We start from the raw sequence: 19,407 nt of genomic DNA on the forward strand, positions 1-19,407 counted from the left end.
GGGTCTTTGCAACTCTTTCATTGACTTTTGTGATTTCTCCGCCCAGAGTTGTCTCTAGCACTGTTCAGTTCAGTTCAGCTACTCAGTCATGTTGAACTCTTTGAGAACTCAGCACGCCAGCCCTCCCTGTCCATCACCAACTCCTGGAGCCTACTCAAACTCATGTCTATTAGTGATGCCAACCAACCATCTCATCCTCTGTTGTCCCCTTCTCCTCCCGCCTTCAGTCTTTCCCAGCATCAGGGTCTTTTCCAGTGAGTTGGTTCTTTGCATCAGGTGGCCAAAGTATTGGAGCTTCAGTATCAGTCCTTCCAGTGAATATTCAGGACTGCTTTCCTTTAGGATGGACTGGATCTCCTTGCAGTTCAAGGGCCTCTCAAGAGTCTTCTCCAACACCACAGTTCAAAAGCATCAATTCTTTGGTGCTCAGCTTTGTTTATAGTCCAATTCTAATATCCACGCATGACTTCTGGAAAAACCATAGCTTTGACTAGACAGATCTTTGTTGGCAAAGTAATGTCTCTGCTTACAAATATGCTGTCTATGTTGGTCACAGCTTTTCTTCCAAGGAGCAAGCATCTTTTAGTTTCATGGCTGCCGTCACCATCTGCAGTGACTTTGGAGCCCCTCAAAATAAAGTCTTTTCACTGTTTCCATTGTTTCCCTATCTATTTGCCATGAAGTGATGGGACCAGATGCCATGATCTTAGTTTTCTGAATGTTGAGTTTTAAGCCAACTTTTTTACTCTCCTCTTCATTTTCATCAAGAGGCTCTTTAGTTCTTTGTTGCTTTCTGCCATAAGGGTGGTGTTACCTGAGTATCTGAGGTTATTGAGATCTCTCTAGCACTGAGTAGGTGCTAAAAAAAATGGTTATTAAAACAAAAGGAAGAATTGAACCCAGATCTCCTCTGTGAGAAGCAAAAATCAAAATTAGACCATTCCATTTCCCATGATTTCCTCTCCTGGATCTTCTGACTCATACTTGCTTTACCAAGAGGCACTTTCAAAAGCCCAGGTGCTGCTGCCTCACACATTCTCTGTACAGCCTCTTCCCTGGAAATGTTACTGAAGCTCACGACATTGAAATTGGAACCAACTGTCTAAAATATCTGCCTTTATCCTAGTTTCAGCAGCTAAAATAGAGGTGGAGAAGGGAACTAGCTGATTTCTGATTCTAAGAATTCTGTGAATTTTTATGTCTTCCGATATCCAGACACATATTCCCAATAGCTTATTGAATCTTTCATACCCCATATTTTTATTGAATTCATCATTCTATCACTCAGATAGCCTGTTTTTCTGTTTCCTTCTAACATTATCTTAGTTCAGCGCATATCTTCCTCACTTGTGATGGCCTCATAACAGATTTACTTGCCACCTGTTGCTCTTCCTTGCTCTTTTTCTCCCACATCAGACATTGTCAGAGTCCACTACCAGAATTGGTCTTGAATCATAGATTTGATCATGTAAAGTTTTTAATCAGTTCCCAATGTTGAAAAATGTAGACTTTCAAGTCAGAATTTTAATTCTTCCAGTTCTATGCCGTTTGTATGTATTACAATTATTCATTAATTTATTCACTGAATAAGAAAATATATATTCAGCATCTGGAATATAACATAAATTGTGCTAGAAATAAAAAGTGAATGAATGAAAAATGCAGCTCAAATTCTGAAAAGGCACATAATTCCTGGTGATCCAATGAGTACAATGCTGTGATGAATGCTATACAAGACGTGAACTAAGAGTGTAGCAAAGACCTCTGCAAACAAGATTATACAAGCAGTGGCCATGTTGGACATAGAAATGTTCTAAGTAAATACCATAAAAAATATGAAAAAGGATACTAAGAAGCATTGGGTACTCAGGCAGGGATACAGATCTGTTTGGGGACTGATTTTTGGCAGCCTAGGTATAAAAAGAGATGACTTATGGTTGGATAAGAATTTTGACTTTGAGAGGTATGTAGAATGGAAAATGGAGTGTGGCATTCTTTGCAAGAGAGGGATTGAAGTGATGTCTTGATATCTGTGCTAGTGAGAAAGGTAGTGAAATTGAAGGGAATGGTATCATGAACTGAGTAAAAGATGTGGTTAAGAGATTTGACATGTTCTTATTTTATTCTGTGCTTATTCTTAGTTTTCCTCATTTCTCATGTACCAGATGGCTATTTCCCAAATGTAACCCTTGCCTTTTCTAAGGTTTTGGCCAAATTATTCCCTTTCCTAGAATGTTTCTTTCCTCTGGAACCTTTGTTAAAGCCAAAGGCTACCCCAGTTTAAAAAAAAAAAAATCACCTCCTCCAAGAAACCTCTGGCTTTATAATGATTTACTCTGTCTTTTTCTTCACATGGCATATGTGTTATTTTTATACTGATTTTTATTCAGTTCTGATGTTTAAAAGGCTTATTGTGCAAGTGGTTGCTTCTTCCATCATTGCTTCCTGGTGAGTAGAAACCTGGCTCATTTGTCTTTATTTCTGCCATGGCAGACTCTATACCATGCAGTGTGGTAAAATAAATAATTATGGTCTCTGCCTCATGGAACTTATACTGTGGTGGGAAACAGAGACAGTGATTGGACAAGCAAATAAAAAAGATAATTTTAGATTATGGTAGCTGTATGCTGGGCTTCTCAGGTGGCACAGTGGTAAAGAATCGCCTGCCAATGCACGAGATGCGAGTCAGGTTCAATGCCTGGGTTGGAAAGATCCCCTACATTAGGAAATGGCAACCTATTCCAGTATTCTCGTTTGGAAAATTCCGTGGACAGAGGGGCCTGGTGGGATGTATATAGTCCATGGGGTCACAAAGAGTTGGACACAATTTTGCCATTTCCTCCTAGCATACACAGCTGCATGCTAGGAGAAAGGGGTGGGTAATTTTAGTTAGAGTGGTCCGGTAAGGTGTCTCTGGAGAATATCTGAATTGAGAAGGAACTTTAGGGAGAACCAGGAGCAGGAAAAGGGATGGTTGGATTAAAGGTCCAAAAAAAAAACATGGCAGAAAGGAATATGGCATATTGCAGACTGCCAGCTGGGCATGGGCAGATCACTGCCCCAGAAATACAGTTTGTGCTTCACGGCGCCAGTGGAGCAAAAACAAGTGAAGACAACATTGGACTGGAAACTGAGAGATCTTGAACCCTTGACTTTATAGCTTAAAGTCTAAATTTTCTTACCTAAAATCGAAGCAGTGGATCCAGCGTTAAGACCGTCTTGGTATCTGATTCCTCTTTGTTCTGATAGATATAGTAGGTTTAGGATTGTTGGTAGTGCATGGGCAGGACAGAGATTAGATTGTTCTCCTCTTGACAGTAACTTTGACTTGCTTGTGTTTGAACATGCTGACACCTCTGTGCCCCTGCAGAGCATGGAGAGAGACAGGGAAATGGAAGCCATGAGTACTTTTCTTAGTCTCAAATAAAGCTTCCTTTTGCTCTCCCCAGAGGAGAGCAAACTGCTCCACAAAGGGACGGATTTCTTCAGAACAAAACCAAAGTAACTTCAAAGAATTTGAGGGTAAAGAAGAAGAAAGGGAAGAGATGATCTTCATCTTCATGTTACTGTAGACACCTTGCTACCCGCAGAGATGAATTGGGGTAGGGGAAAAACTGTGAGGCTGACTGTTTAAATTTTTAAATCTTCTTTCTTCCCCTGATGCACCAGACTGAACTCCTCATAAGGTGTCCTGCCACTGTGTTGACAAAATGTTTTCACAGCCTTACCTTTAATGGAAAAAAATATTGTCCTAGGATAGGTAACACCATATTTAGTTCCTTCTCACAGACTCTTTAAAAATTAGATCTGAGATGGTGCATTTGCTCAAGAGGATAAACATGAGTGATTGCAATGTTTTATAATTTTGAAGTCTGCAATGGATTTTTTTTTTCCTTCTGAAATTCAAATTGCAAGGGAACAGAGAGGCTAAGTTCTGATTAAAGATTAATATAAATTCAACCATAGATTGAGTTTGGACATTTTTTTCCCCAGAGAATGGTTACTTTACCCAGTCAGTATTTTAACTGTTACTTATGCTAAAGTTGACGAAATGACAGTAATAGATTGTGTGAAAATGATTTATGAAATGTGAATACAGATTGACTTTATTTTCAGACATAAAGAAAAACACATTGTGTTTGAAGTGAAAGTGATGAATTGGGATTTTTATACTATTATGGTTAAAAAGATGAGATATAAAATGATTTTATTTAATTTTAATTTTCAAAGTGAGGTTAACACTCTAGACTATAAATTATCATAGCAATTGTAGACCTATTACTTTAATTTGTGTGTCATTTTCATGCAAACCCGTTAACTATGGGGTAACGAGGGGACACCTTGAACATAATTCAATGTTAAGGAAGGTATTTTGCAGGAAGGAATTTTTTCACTCATTTACACAGACCTTTGTGAGCAGTAAAGATATTACAACATTTTAGCCTATTTTTCAACAAACAAAACTTTCCTATTAACCCATTTGATCATAAGATAAGTATGTTCAAATACATTGCACTAAATTCTTTTTATGGTTAATATGACATTTTGTGCAAAGGTGATTTACAAGGAGATTTAAAATTTCCCTGTGGCAACCCTAGCACCTCAGTTATCCAGCATATGGGTGTTTTGTTAATTTTTTTTTTCTTTTTCGTTTCTTAACCTTTGAATTTAAGTTAAGCAATGAAATTGTCCAAATATTGTAACTTTTAAAACTTAGGTCTCAGTGAGTTATTTTCTGAAAGAGATGTTATCAGTCCTAAGCTTGCCATCAGAACTAGCTGGACAGTGGCTGTGTCAGTGTACTCTGAGCAAGACTTCACAGACAAACAAGTTGAAGGCTATCATTGATGTTAGCCAAGCAGAAAAATATCTATAAGGGAAAAAACAATTTCATTCCTCAATTACTGAACAATGAAAACATTAGCAGGCTATGAAAAATAATGTTTAAAAAATTTAACTAAACACAATTATCAAAATCAATGAGAAAAATAGAAATTACTTAATAATGCAGAGTTCTCTGTCTTAATAAGAGATCATATTAATACAACTATTAACACAATTTATCTTCATTTTGACATAGAAAGTTGACAGGCCACTGAATTAAATAAGACACATGGTTATCTTAATGAGAACAGCCCCAAATGAATGATTTGCCTACCTTTCAATATGTTTCCAATTCTGTCTCATCTTCCTTTATGACTCTTCAGTACATGTAACCTCTGTCAAAAGAGGTATATCTAAGGCTTTTAGAAAAGCAAATTTAGAGGTCAAATTATCTTCTCAGTATCTAGAATGAACTGCTTGGTTCAGCAGTAGTGGTTGCTTTATGACACCGTTTAATTAGCATGCTAGGAGGGTTTTAATCTAATACTGTTAGTCACTCAGTCATGTCCGACTCTTTGTGACCCCATCGACTGTAGCACACCAGTCTCCTCTGTCCATGGAATTCTCCAGGCAAGAATACTGGAGTGGTTTGCCATTTCCTTCTCCATTAATCTAATATAACATGGCACTCTTGTGTCTTGTGCCCATTTTAACTTGAGGTTAATATTGATGAAGGATATCCCTACTTAACAGTTTTAAAGAAATCTTTTTTAGTTATGTGATTTTCCCCAATGATTATATTAAAAATATAATGATTTTAGAAATTTAGTTTTATTAAACTCCAAGATCTTACCCACTATATCTAACCTATTACTCATTCCCTCACCAATTTCCTAATGAAAAAACAATATTTGAAAGGGAAATGCCATTTCTGCCTCATCTTGATAAGAGTGAAATATGATTTTATGTATTTTGTGAGGACATGTGTTTTATATGTGGAATTGGTTTCTGTTTTTCAAAGGAATATTTTGAGATGGTATTAGGGTATATGATAGAACCTTCAGGCTTTGGGAATGAGAGGGCAAGGCTGCCCTGGGACTCTTAGCAAAGAAAATTTGCAAACTTTCCCTTAGTGCTCCTGGTTACTATGCTCACCAGGTCCAGGTCCGCTTCCTTCAGTTCTGTTTCTCCAGGTGAACACTGATTGAATTTCTTGGCTCAGTGATCCACACCTGGTCCAATTAGTACTGTGAAAGAAGACAGGCTGGAAACAATAATGTAGAAAAAGAAGGTCAGGAGAGGCTGTTTCCAAAGAAGGAGGTAGGCTGAAGGCAACATATGTACCTACTACAGCACATGATCAACTTTTAAGACCTCATCCCTTATCCCTTATATTTGCCTCAGGTGTTGGCTTGAAATAAAACTGTTAAAGGGGGAGAAGCCAAGATGGCGGAGGAGTAGGATGGGGAGAACACTTTCTCCCCCACAAATTCATCAAAAAAAGCATTTAAACGCCGAGTAAATTCCACAAAACAACTTCTGAATGCCAGCAGAGGACATCAGGCACCCAGAAAAGCAACCCAAGTCTTCGAAAGGAGGTAGGAAAAAAATATAAAAGACAAAATAAGAGACAAAAGAGGGAGGGATGGAGTTCTGTCCCGGGAAGGGAGTCTTAAAAAGAGAGAAGTTTCCAAACACCAGGAAACCTTCTCACTGCCGAATCTGTGCCAAGCTTTGGAAGCACAGAGGGCAACATAACAGGGAGAAAAAATAAATAAACAATTAAAACTCGCAGATTGCGAGCCCTACGGTAACTCCCCCAGCGGAGAAGCAGCACAGACGCCTGCATCCGCCGTTAGCAAGCGGGGGCTGGGCAGGGAGGCGCGGCGCGGGCTGCATCGCTTAGAGTAAGGACCTGGCCTGAATACCCTGAGCGCTATCTGAGCGAAATAATTTGGGCTAGCAAACCAGACTGTGGGATATCTACCACACGAAAAGCCAGCCCTAACCTAAGACACCACCAGGCCCACGCACAGAACAAAGGACTAAACAGAGATAGCCGGCTGCAGACCTTCCCCTTCGGGTGACACGCAGCCAGAGCTGGAAGGGGGCAATCTCAGCCCCAGAGAGACATTATCTATAAAACTGTAAGCAGGCATTTCACCCGGGTCTGCGCTGCGGCCGCAGGCGGAGCAGCTGGTGCCGGTGCTGGCCCTCGCGTCCGCGCTCTTGGGCTCCCAGGCGGTCGATGGGACCTAGCGCCGTGAAGCAGGAGGCGGCGGCCGTCGGGGGGCTGGGTCAGCTTAAAAAAAAAAAAAAAAACTGTAAGCAGGCTTCTTTGCTAACTAAAACTTCTTGGGGGTCTGGATGGTTAACATCTGCCTGAGAAGGTGCGCCGGTTGTACACCTAGATAACCAAGTGGCGGGGAGGTGATAAGTCGCAGCAATCGTGCTCGCTTAACACCTCATCACCTGAGCTGCTCGGACCTGGGAAGGGCACAAAATGCAGGCCCAGCTGAGTCTGTGCCTCTGAGGACTACCCGAGGGCCTGAACCTGAGCGGCTTGGACCTGGGAGGTGCAGGCAGCCCAGGGCTGGCCATGGATGGTTCCCGGCGGAACAACCTAGAGCCTGAGCAGTGTGGGCAGGGAGGCTACACGCGCCGTGAGCGGGGGGCAGACCCAGTGTGGCTGAGGCACTGTGAGCGCACGCCAGTGTTATTTGTTTGCAGCATCCCTCCCTCCCTCCCCACTGCGCAACTGAACAAGTGAGCCTAAAAAAAAAAAAGTGTCCTCCACCATCCTCTTTGTGTCAGGGTGGAAACCAGACACTGAAGAGACCAGCAAACAGAAGAAGCTATAACAGAGGGAACTGCCTTGGAAGCTACAGGCAATAGATTAAAACCCTGTGGTTACTACCGACTACATAGGAAGGGGCCTATAGATCTCGAGAAATATAAATCGGACCAAGGAATTAGCCAAAAATGAGCTGAACCCACAATACTCACAACAAAACCAGAGAAAGTCCTCGATATATTTTTACTACTTTTATGATCATTTTTTCTTTCTTTCTTTTTTAATTAAAAAAAAAATTTAAGTCCTCTATTATTCCTTTAATTTTCACTTTTATAACCTATTACTTTGCACAAAAAAAAAGACCCTATTTTTTTTCTTCAGCAAACTTCATATATATATATATATTTATAATTTTTTGACCTTGTTTTTTTTTTCTTTTCTTTAGCATTGTATTTTTGAAATTCCAAACTCTACTCTAGATTTTTAATTTTCGCTTTTTTTGGTATATGTTATCAATTTTGTACCTATAGTTTTTTTTTTATAATTTCTGTGACTTTTTTCCCCCTCTGTTTCTTTCTCTTCTTCTTTTACATAACATTGTATATCTGAAATTCCAAACTCTACTCTAGATTTTTAATTTATGCTTTTAGGTATTTGATATCAATTTTGTACCTGTATTTTCTTTATAATTTTTGTGACATTGTTTTTGTTTTTTGTTTTTCTCTCTTTCTTTTTCATCTTCTTTTTTTTAACATTGTATTTTTGAAATTCCAAACTCTACTCTAGATTTTTAACTTTTGCTTTTTGGTATTAGTTATCAATTTTGTACCTATATTTTCTTTATAATTTTTGCGACCTTGTTTGTTTTTGTTCATTTTTTCTCTCTTTCTTTTCCTTCTTCTTTTCTTTAACATCATATTTTTGAAATTCCAAACTCTACTCTAGATTTTTAATTTTTGCTTTTATGTATTTGTTACCAATTTTGTACCTTTAAGAACCCAATCTTCAGTACCCATTTTTCACTAGGGAACGAGATTACTGGCTTAACTGCTCTCTCTCCCTTTGGACTCTCCTTTTTCTCCACCAGGTCGCCTGTGTCTCCTCCCTAACCCCTCTCTACTCTACCCAACTCTGTGAGTTTCTGTGTGTTCCAGATGGTGGAGAACACTTAGGGAACTGATTACTGGCTGGATCTGTCTCCCTCCTTTTCATTCCCCCCTTTTATCCTTCTGGCCACCTCTGTCTCCTTCCTCCTTCTTCTCTTCTCTGTATAACTCCGTGAACATCTCTGAGAGGTCCAGTTGTGGAGTGCACATGAGGAAGTGATTACTGGCTAGCCCACTCTCTCCACTATTGATTCCACCTCATCTCATTCGGGTCACCTCTAACTCCCTCCTCCCTCTTCTCTTCTCCATGTAATGCGGTGAACCTCTCTGGGTGACCCTCACGGTAGAGAAACTTTTCATCTTTAACGTAGATGTTTTATCGATGGTGCTGTATAGAAGGAGAAGTTTTGAAACTACTGTAAAAATAAGACCAATAACTGGAAGCAGGAGGCTTAAGTCCAAACCCTGACTCCAGGGAACTCCTGACTCCAAGGAACATTAATTGACAGGAGCTCATCAAATGCCTCCATACCGACACTGAAACCAAGCACCACACAAGGGCCAACAAGTTCCAGGGCAAGACATACCAAGCAAATTCTCCAGCAACAAAGGAACACAGCCCTGAGCTTCAAGATACAGGCTGCCCAAAGTCACCCCAAAACCATAGACATCTCATAACTCATTACTGGACACGTCATTGCACTCCAGAGAGAAGAAATACAGCTCCACCCACCAGAACACCAACACAAGCGTCCTTCCCTAACCAGGAAACCTTGACAAGCCACCTGTACAAACCCACACACAGCGAGGAAACGCCACAATAAAGAGAACTCCACAAACTGCCAGAATACAGAAAGGACACCCCAAACTCAGCAATTTAAACAAGATGAAGAGACAGAGGAATACCCAGCAGATAAAGGAACAGGATAAATGCTCACCAAACCAAACAAAAGAGGAAGAGATAGGGAATCTACATGATAAAGAATTCTGAATAATGATAGTGAAATTGATCCAAAATCTTGAAATCAAAATGGAATCACAGATAAATAGCCTGGAGACAAGGATTGAGAAGATGCAAGAAAGGTTTAATGAGGACCTAGAAGAAATAAAAAAGAGTCAATATATAATGAATAATGCAATAAAGGAAATTAAAAACACTCTGGAGGCAACAAATAGTAGAATAACAGAGGCAGAAGATAGGATTAGTGAATTAGAAGATAGAATGGTAGAAATAAATGAATCAGAGAGGATAAAAGAAAAACGAATTAAAAGAAATGAGGACAATCTCAGAGACCTCCAGGACAATATTAAATGCTCCAACATTCGAATCATAGGGGTCCCAGAAGAAGAAGACAAAAAGAAAGACCATGAGAAAATACTTGAGGAGATAATAGTTGAAAACTTCCCTAAAATGGGGAAGGAAATAATCACCCAAGTCCAAGAAACCCAGAGAGTCCCAAACAGGATAAACCCAAGGAGAAACACCCCAAGACACATATTAATCAAATTAACAAAGATCAAACACAAAGAACAAATATTAAAAGCAGCAAGGGAAAAACAACAAATAACACACAAGGGAATTCGCATAAGGATAACAGCTGATCTTTCAATAAAAACCTTTCAAGCCAGGAGGGAATGGCAAGACATACTTAAAATGGTGAAAGAAAATAACCTACAGCCCAGATTATTGTACTCAGCAAGGATCTCATTCAAGTATAAAGGAGAAATCAAAAGCTTTTCAGACAAGCAAAAGCTGAGAGAATTCAGCACCACCAAACCAGCTCTCCAACAAATACTAAAGGATATTCTCTGGACAGGAAACACAAAAAGGGTGTATAAATTCAAACCCAAAACAATAAAGTAAATGGCAACAGGATCATACTTATCAATAATTACCTTAAACGTAAATGGGTTGAATGCCCCAACCAAAAGACAAAGACTGGCTGAATGGATACAAAAACAAGACCCCTGCATGTGTTGTCTACAAGAGACCCACCTCAAAACAGGGGACACATACAGACTGAAAGTGAAGGGCTGGAAAAAGATTTTCCATGCAAATAGGGACCAAAAGAAAGCAGGAGTAGCCATACTCATATCAGATAAAATAGACTTTAAAACAAAGGCTGTGAAAAGAGACAAAGATGATCACTACATAATGATCAAAGGATCAATCCAAGAAGAAGATATAACAATTATAAATATATATGCACCCAACACGGGAGTGCCACAGTATGTAAGACAAATGCTAACAAGTATGAAAGGAGAAATTAACAATCACACAATAATAGTGGGAGACTTTAATACCCCACTCACACCTATGGATAGATCAATTAAACAGAAAATTAACAAGGAAACACAAACTTTAAACGATACAATAGACCAGTTAGACCTAATTGCTATCTATAGGACATTTCATCCCAAAACAATGAATTTCACCTTTTTCTCAAGCGCACATGGAACCTTCTCCAGGATAGATCACATCCTGGGCCATAAATCTAGCCTTGGTAAATTAAAAAAAAATAGAAATCATTCCAAGCATCTTTTCTGACCACAATGCAGTAAGATTAGATCTCAATTACAGGAAAAAAACCTATTAAAAATTCCAACATATGGAGGCTGAACAACACGCTGCTGAATAACCAACAAATCACAGAAGAAATCAAAAAAGAAATCAAAATTTGCATAGAAATGAATGAAAATGAAAACACAACAACCCAAAACCTATGGGACACTGTAAAAGCAGTCCTAAGGGGAAAGTTCATAGCAATACAGGCATACCTTAAGAAACAAGAAAAAAGTCAAATAAATAACCTAACTCTACACCTAAAGCAACTAGAAAAGGAAGAAATGAAGAACCCCAGGGTTAGTAGAAGGAAAGAAATCTTAAAAATTAGAGCAGAAATAAATGCAAAAGAAACAAAAGAGACCATAGCAAAAATCAACAAAGCCAAAAGCTGGTTCTTTGAAAGGATAAATAAAATTGACAAACCATTAGCCAGACTCATCAAGAAACAAAGGGAGAAAAATCAAATCAATAAAATTAGAAATGAAAATGGAGAGATCACAACAGACAACACAGAAATACAAAGGATCATAAGAGACTACTATCAACAATTATATGCCAATAAAATGGACAATGTGGAAGAAATGGAAAAATTCTTAGAAAAGTACAACTTTCCAAAACTCGACCAGGAAGAAATAGAAAATCTTAACAGACCCATCACAAGCATGGAAATTGAAACTGTAATCAAAAATCTTCCAGCAAACAAAAGCCCAGGCCCAGACGGCTTCACAGCTGAATTCTACCAAAAATTTAGAGAAGAGCTAACACCTATCCTGCTCAAACTCTTCCAGAAAATTGCAGAGGAAGGTAAACTTCCAAACTCATTCTATGAGGCCACCATCACCCTAATACCAAAACCTGACAAAGACCCCACAAAAAAAGAAAACTACAGGCCAATATCACTGATGAACATAGATGCAAAAATCCTTAACAAAATTCTAGCAATCAGAATCCAACAACACATTAAAAAGATCATACACCATGACCAAGTGGGCTTTATCCCAGGGATGCAAGGATTCTTCAATATCTGCAAATCAATCAATGTAATACACCACATTAACAAATTGAAAAATAAAAACCATATGATTATCTCAATAGATGCAGAGAAAGCCTTTGACAAAATTCAACATCCATTTATGATAAAAACTCTCCAGAAAGCAGGAATAGAAGGAACATACCTCAACATAATGAAAGCTATATATGACAAACCCGCAGCAAACATTATCCTCAATGGTGAAAAATTGAAAGCATTTCCTGTAAAGTCAGGAACAAGACACTTTCACCATTACTATTCAACATAGTTTTGGAAGTTTTGGCCACAGCAATCAGAGCAGAAAAAGAAATAAAAGGAATCCAAATTGGAAAAGAAGAAGTAAAACTCTCACTATTTGCAGATGACACGTAACTCTACATAGAAAACCCTAAAGACTCCACCAGAAAATTACTAGAACTAATCAATGACTATAGTAAAGTTGCAGGATATAAAATCAACACACAGAAATCCCTTGCATTCCTATACACTAATAATGAGAAAACAGAAAGAGAAATTAAGGAAACAATTCCATTCACCATTGCAACGGAATGAATGAAATACTTACGAATATATCTACCTAAAGAAACTAAAGACCTATATATAGAAAACTATAAAACACTGGTGAAAGAAATCAAAGAGGACACTAATAGACGGAGAAATATACCATATTCATGGATTGGAAGAATCAATATAGTGAAAATGAGTATACTTCCCAAAGCAATTTATAGATTCAATGCAATCCCTATCAAGCTACCAACGGTATTCTTCACAGAGCTAGAACAAATAATTTCACAATTTGTATGGAAATACAAAAAACCTCAAATAGCCAAAGCTATCTTGAGAAAGAAGAATGGAACTGGGGGAATCAACCTACCTGACTTCAGGCTCTACTACAAAGCCACAGTTATCAAGACAGTATGGTACTGGCACAAAGACAGAAATATAGATCAATGGAACAAAATAGAAAGCCCAGAGATAAATCCACGCACATATGGACACCTTATCTTTGAAAAAGGAGGCAAGAATATATAGTGGATTAAAGACAATCTCTTTAACAAGTGGTTCTGGGAAATCTGGTCAACCACTTGTAAAAGAATGAAACTAGAACACTGTCTAACACCATACACAAAAATAAACTCAAAATGGATTAAAGATCTCAACGTAAGACCAGAAACTATAAAACTCCTAGAAGAGAACATAGGCAAAACACTCTCCGACATACATCACAGCAGGATCCTCTATGACCCACCTCCCAGAATATTGGAAATAAAAGCAAAAATAAACAAATGGGACCTAATTAAACTTAAAAGCTTCTGCACACCAAAGGAAACTATTAGCAAGGTGAAAAGGCAGCCTTCAGAATGGGAGAAAATAATAGCAAATGAAGCAACTGACAAACAACTAATCTCAAAAATATACAAGCAACTCCTACAGCTCAACTCCAGAAAAATAAATGACCCAATCAAAAAATGGGCCAAAGAACTAAACAGACATTTCTCCAAAGAAGACATACAGATGGCTAACAAACACATGAAAAGATGCTCAACATCACTCATTATCAGAGAAATGCAAATCAAAACCACTATGAGGTACCATTTCACACCAGTCAGAATGGCTGCGATCCAAAAATCTACAAACAATAAATGCTGGAGAGGGTGTGGAGAAAAGGGAACCCTCTTACACTGTTGGTGGGAATGCAAACTAGTACAGCCACTATGGCGAACAGTGTGGAGATTCCTTAAAAAACTGGAAATAGAACTGCCTTATGATCCAGCAATCCCACTGCTGGGCATACACACTGAGGAAACCAGAAGGGAAAGAGACACGTGCACTCCAATGTTCATTGCAACACTGTTTACAATAGCCAGGACATGGAAGCAACCTATATGTCCATCAGCAGATGAATGGATAAGAAAGCAGTGGTACATATACACAATGGAGTATTACTCAGCCGTTAAAAAGAATACATTTGAATCAGTTCTAATGAGGTGGATGAAACTGGAGCCTATTATACAGAGTGAAGTAAGCCAGAAAGAAAAACACCAATACAGTATACTAATGCATATATATGGAATTTAGAAAGATGGTAACAATAACCCTGTGTACGAGACAGCCAAAGAGACACTGATGTATAGAACAGTCTTATGGACTCTGTTGCAGAGGGAGAGGGTGGGAAGATTTGGGAGAATAGCATTGAAACATGTATAATATCATGTATGAAACGAGTTGCCAGTCCAGGTTCGATGCACGATACTGGATGCTTGGGGCTAGTGCACTGGGAGGACCCAGAGGGATGGTATGGGGAGGGAGGAGGGAGGAGGGTTCAGGATGGGGAACACATGTATACCTGTGGCGGATTCATTTTGATATTTGGCAAAACTAATACAATTTGTAAAGTTTAAAAATAAAATAAAATTTAAAATAATTTAAAAAATAAAATAAAAAATTAAAATTGAAAAGAAAAACTGTTAAATACTGTACATTACTTGGAATCATTAGCTATTACTGCTACTTGTTAAAATAGTATTTTTCTATTTACAGCCATAGATTTGAGAAAAAATATTTAAGTTAATTCTTCAAAAGAATGCATATATATACACTTACATTGGCTCTATGAGAATATACGACTCTATCTTTTGAAGTCAATTAAAATAGCACATTATAATATTGGATTAAATGTATTTCATTATTAGCACTGATGCAATTATTTTATACCTATCTTGTGGCATATAAGATAAAATATGAGATTTGAAGATAAATTGTCATAAATTTAAGCGTGAACAGCTAACTTGGCACTTAAGCTAGCTTTATCTATTTCTGAAATGTTATGTTCTGCTACTCCTCTGCCATATACTGAATTAGACATGAGCTTACTCTGTACTCTAGTACTCACTCTGCCTGTTTGCTATGTGATCTTGGGCAAGACACTTAACCTCTGTGAGTCTTGGTTTTTTCAGTAGTATGAGAAAGTTAACATCTGCCTTCCCTGTATCACAAGATTATTATGAGGATAAAAAAATTGCTGTATATGAATGCAGTTTGTGAGCCATGAAATACTATGTGATTTGTATGTCTGTGTCTCTAAATTATAAGCTCTTTGAGAGGAAGTACTATAATTTGTATTTCTCTGTTATCCAATAAGTAGCACAGTTCTCAAGCTATGGCAGATGTTCAATCACTTTTGGTATTGATGATGAGGCTATAAATAAAAGTGTGGAGGTCTTGCTAATAATTTTATTCTGCTTGTAGTCACTTATTCATTCATTCACTACAGTGCCTAAAGTGTCTTCCATGTGCTGACATTGAGTCATTGCAGATAAAATAAGATGTAAGACTCAGTGTTCTCAAGAAATTTGTAGAAAAGGAAAGGAGAGACTCATGAGCAGAAAACTATAAACATTATGGGGGACCAAGGACAAAGATGGTTACAGTGCTCTAGAAAGGTACATCTGATTCAGACTTGGTTCTCTTGAGCATGAGAACTGTAAATTTCTCAGTATAATAAAATAGTTTTGCAATTAGAATTTTGAATGCAAATTAACTTTTAAATTAAGATCAACATTGAATATTCAATATGAAATATAGCTCCTTGAGTATTTTAAAGACATAAATTTAGTACATAGAAAGTTTATGACTTGACAATAATAATATGTCATGGCATTTTAAATTTGAATTCACAGTATTTATTCCTAGCTGGCGATTATATATTTATTTCCATGTGATTTAGTTTAATGCCCTCATCTCCCATTATGCTGTACACTCTGTGAGATGAAGAACTGTATTAATCTTGTTTTTCACAGTATGCCCAGTCCTGCCATGCTGGGCATTTACATATTTGCCAAATGTTGTTTGAATAAATAATCTACGGACAATTGGAAGAAATTTGTGGCATAGACTATTTTATATTGCATGTTATTGAACCTACACATAATTTTTCATTTTAATAATATTGTTATTAGATCTTTGTATAATTTCTCTCACTAAACATTGCTTTTTGTCCCTTGGAACACTCATTCATATTTGAAGTTGCAAATATCAACTCTTTGTTAACTCTTAAAGGCCTTTTATCACTTAAACTTGAAACATTTAAAATCTAATTTATTATTTCTTTTCAAATGTACTCCAATAATGATGTCACACATTTCCTATGCTCTAGATCAGAAAACTGGATGAATCTTACATTTTTCTTACTGCCCCTCATGTGTCAAGCTGCTGCTGCTGCTAAGTTGCTTCAGTCGTGTGTGACTCTGTGTGACCCCATAGACGGCAAGCCCATCAGCCTCCTCTGTCCCTGGGATTCTCCAGGCAAGAACACTGGAGTGGGCTCTCATTTCCTTTTCCAATGCATGCATGCATGCTAAGTCATTTCAGTCTTGTCTGACTCTGTGCAACCCCATGGGCAGCAGCCCATCAGGCTCCTCTGTCCCCGGAATTCTCCAGGCAAGAGTACTGGAGTGGGTTGCCATTTCCTTCTCCCATGTGTCAACAAGTATGTCTAATTCGTCATAAAATTGTTTTGTTCTGTCCCTTACTATATGGGTTTCCCAAGTGGTGCTAGTGGTAAGGAACCTTCCTGCCAAAGCAGGAGACATAAGAGATGTGGGTTCAATCCCTGGGTCAGGAAGATCCCCTGGAGAAGGAAATGGCAACTCACTCTAGTACCCATGCATGGGAAATCCCATGGACAGAGGTGCCTGGCAGGCTACAGTCCATGGGGCTGCAAAGAGTTGGACATGACTGAGCAGGTACGCACTTCTTTCTCATTACTGTCTCTGAAGCCCTTACTTTCTCACATCCACCACACCCCGGTTTCCTTGGCTTCACTTTATCCCCTTTTGAACCTCGAGATATTTCATTGCTGGATTAAATTCTCCGAAGCACCACAAATCATTGATTTCCTGCTCCTCCTGTATTTTAGTGAACAGTTCTTCACTCAATGAACAATTTAGGTCAACTCATTTACTCCCCTAAGAAAAATGAAAAAACAAATTTGGGACTGAACCATCTTTTTAATATGGTCCAAAATTGTCTTGAAATTTTCTAGACTTGTGTTTATTTCTTTTAAACTATTACCCCTTGCTCAGATTTTTCTTTGCTTCTATAGGTTGATGTTTAAATTTGGCCTGGTAGTCAAAACTATCTTCTGGTTTAATCATTTGTTTGAGCTTTATTGTTGGTATAATTTGGTTCAATCATTGAACATAGATCCTTGCATATAATGGATATTCAACAAATATTTATTAATTTTGTTTGACCTGTGAAAGTTAACGTGTATTGACTTGGGATATTGTTATAGAACACATTTCTATTTTCAGTTGGTTAGGATACAGATCAAGAATTCTTTATTTATCGACTGAAGTACTTATCTCCTCAGCCCTGGGGCAGCCCATGGTGGTTGGAGTTGTGGAGTTAATTATCTTTCCTTGCTGTACAAGTAGCATCATTTTCTATGTGTGCCATGCTGTGACAAAGATTGAGAAATGCTGTGTAGGAATGCTCTGATGCTCAGCTTACAATGATTCACATGTTAATTAACATTTCCTTTTGATTTTATTACTAAGGTAAAGCAGAATAGAAATTTAATGAAGATTGTAACCTTGCTGACAAATGTGCCAATTCTGGTCTTTTTCCCCAGAGACATAATTTTGGCTACTTGTATTTGTATCCTTGGGGATTGTTGCTGTCACTGGATTAGCATTTTCTCATTTTTCTGACAAAATATTTCACATAATTTCATGCTCATGTCCATGGCTCTTAAAAGTGGAAAACATGTCCATGGCTCTTAAAAGTGAGGTAATATCAGAAGTTTATATATTTTTCTAAAAACATTTTATGTTTTTTTGAATATTAGCAGTTTCACCTTGGAGAAGGCACTGTTGACCCACTCCAGTACTCTTGCCTGGAAAATCCCATGGATGGAGGAGCCTAGTGGGCTGCAGTCCATGGGGTCTCTAAGAGTCGAACACGACTGAGTGACCTCACTTTCCCTTTTCCCTTTCATGCACTGGAGAAGGCACTGGCAACCCACTCCAGTACTCTTGCCCGGAAAATCCCATGGATGGAGGAGCCTAGTGGGCTGCAGTCCATGGGATCGCTAAGAGTCGGACACGACTGAGCGACTTCACTTTCATGCATTGGAGAAGGAAATGGCAACCCACTCCAGTGTTCTTGCCTGGAGAATCCCAGGGACGGGGGAGCCTGGTGGGCTGCCGTCTATGGAGTCGCACAGACTCGGACACGACTGAAGTGACTTAGCAACAGCAGCAGTTTCACCTACGTATGAGTGAGTGAGTGAAGTCGCTCAGTTGTGTCCGACTCTTTGCGACCCCATGGACTGTAGCCTACCAGGTTCCTCTGTCCATGGGATTTTCCAGGCAAGAGTACTGGAGTGGATTGCCATGATTATTCTGAGGAAGGAAAATATACTCCCTATATTTGGAAACAATCTGGTCTGTTTATACATTTAAAAAATAATACTGTTTAAATAGTATCATTTTTTGATATTCTGTTTATTTAGAGCCATTAGTTTATAAATTACTATTGCAGCCCCAACACAATTTCTGGGAGATATTGGCAGTACATAGAAAGAGCTGTCATAGTCCAGGTTTCCAGTAAAACCCTAGAAACTACCACTGTTAGTCAAATGTGATATTAGGAAAAAGTTGCTTTGATTTTTACAGGCTCAATATTTGTTGACCTGATTGCTACAGTTTTAAAATGCATGTATTGAAATATATTCATTTTAGAAAAATGTATGCACATTTGTTACAAAAAAGCAAACATCAAGTATTCTAATCCTTTCCCTACTTCTGTATAACTTGGTATCAGGGGATAATTTTTATAAGGTGAAGAAGACTTAAAATATTCACTATTTGTGGAATAAAAATAGCCTACAAATATCTCTTAATATAATGTTTCCAATTTAAGCCAGATAAATCTTAACATAGAACCAAAAAGTCCCTTTAAGATGAAGTAGTTTGAGAAAATGTTTTTTAAAGGACAAAGAAGTGTGTGAGAGAGATACACACAAACCCAGTGGAAAATTGTTTATTTCCTCTTGGGTTCACATACATATTTCTTACTTTTT

At 38.2% G+C, this 19,407-nt stretch overlaps 1 long non-coding RNA gene across 3 annotated transcripts in view; it reads left to right on the forward strand.

Annotated features, from left to right (window-relative positions):
- The first annotated feature begins 5,985 nt into the window (after positions 1 to 5,985).
- The window catches only part of LOC147370015 (uncharacterized), a 57,490-nt gene continuing 44,068 nt past the window's right edge, over positions 5,986 to 19,407 (forward strand). For all 3 annotated transcript variants that reach the window (XR_015168306.1, XR_015168307.1, XR_015168305.1), the window contains exon 1: positions 5,986 to 6,422. This is a non-coding gene — a long non-coding RNA (uncharacterized LOC147370015). The remainder of the gene's footprint in view (positions 6,423 to 19,407) is intronic.

The sequence above is a fragment of the Bos grunniens genome, chromosome 7, assembly GCF_055505025.1.
Source record: "Bos grunniens cultivar Pamir isolate PY7600 chromosome 7, Bosgru_T2T1.0, whole genome shotgun sequence".
Classification (NCBI taxonomy): domain Eukaryota; kingdom Metazoa; phylum Chordata; class Mammalia; order Artiodactyla; family Bovidae; genus Bos; species Bos grunniens.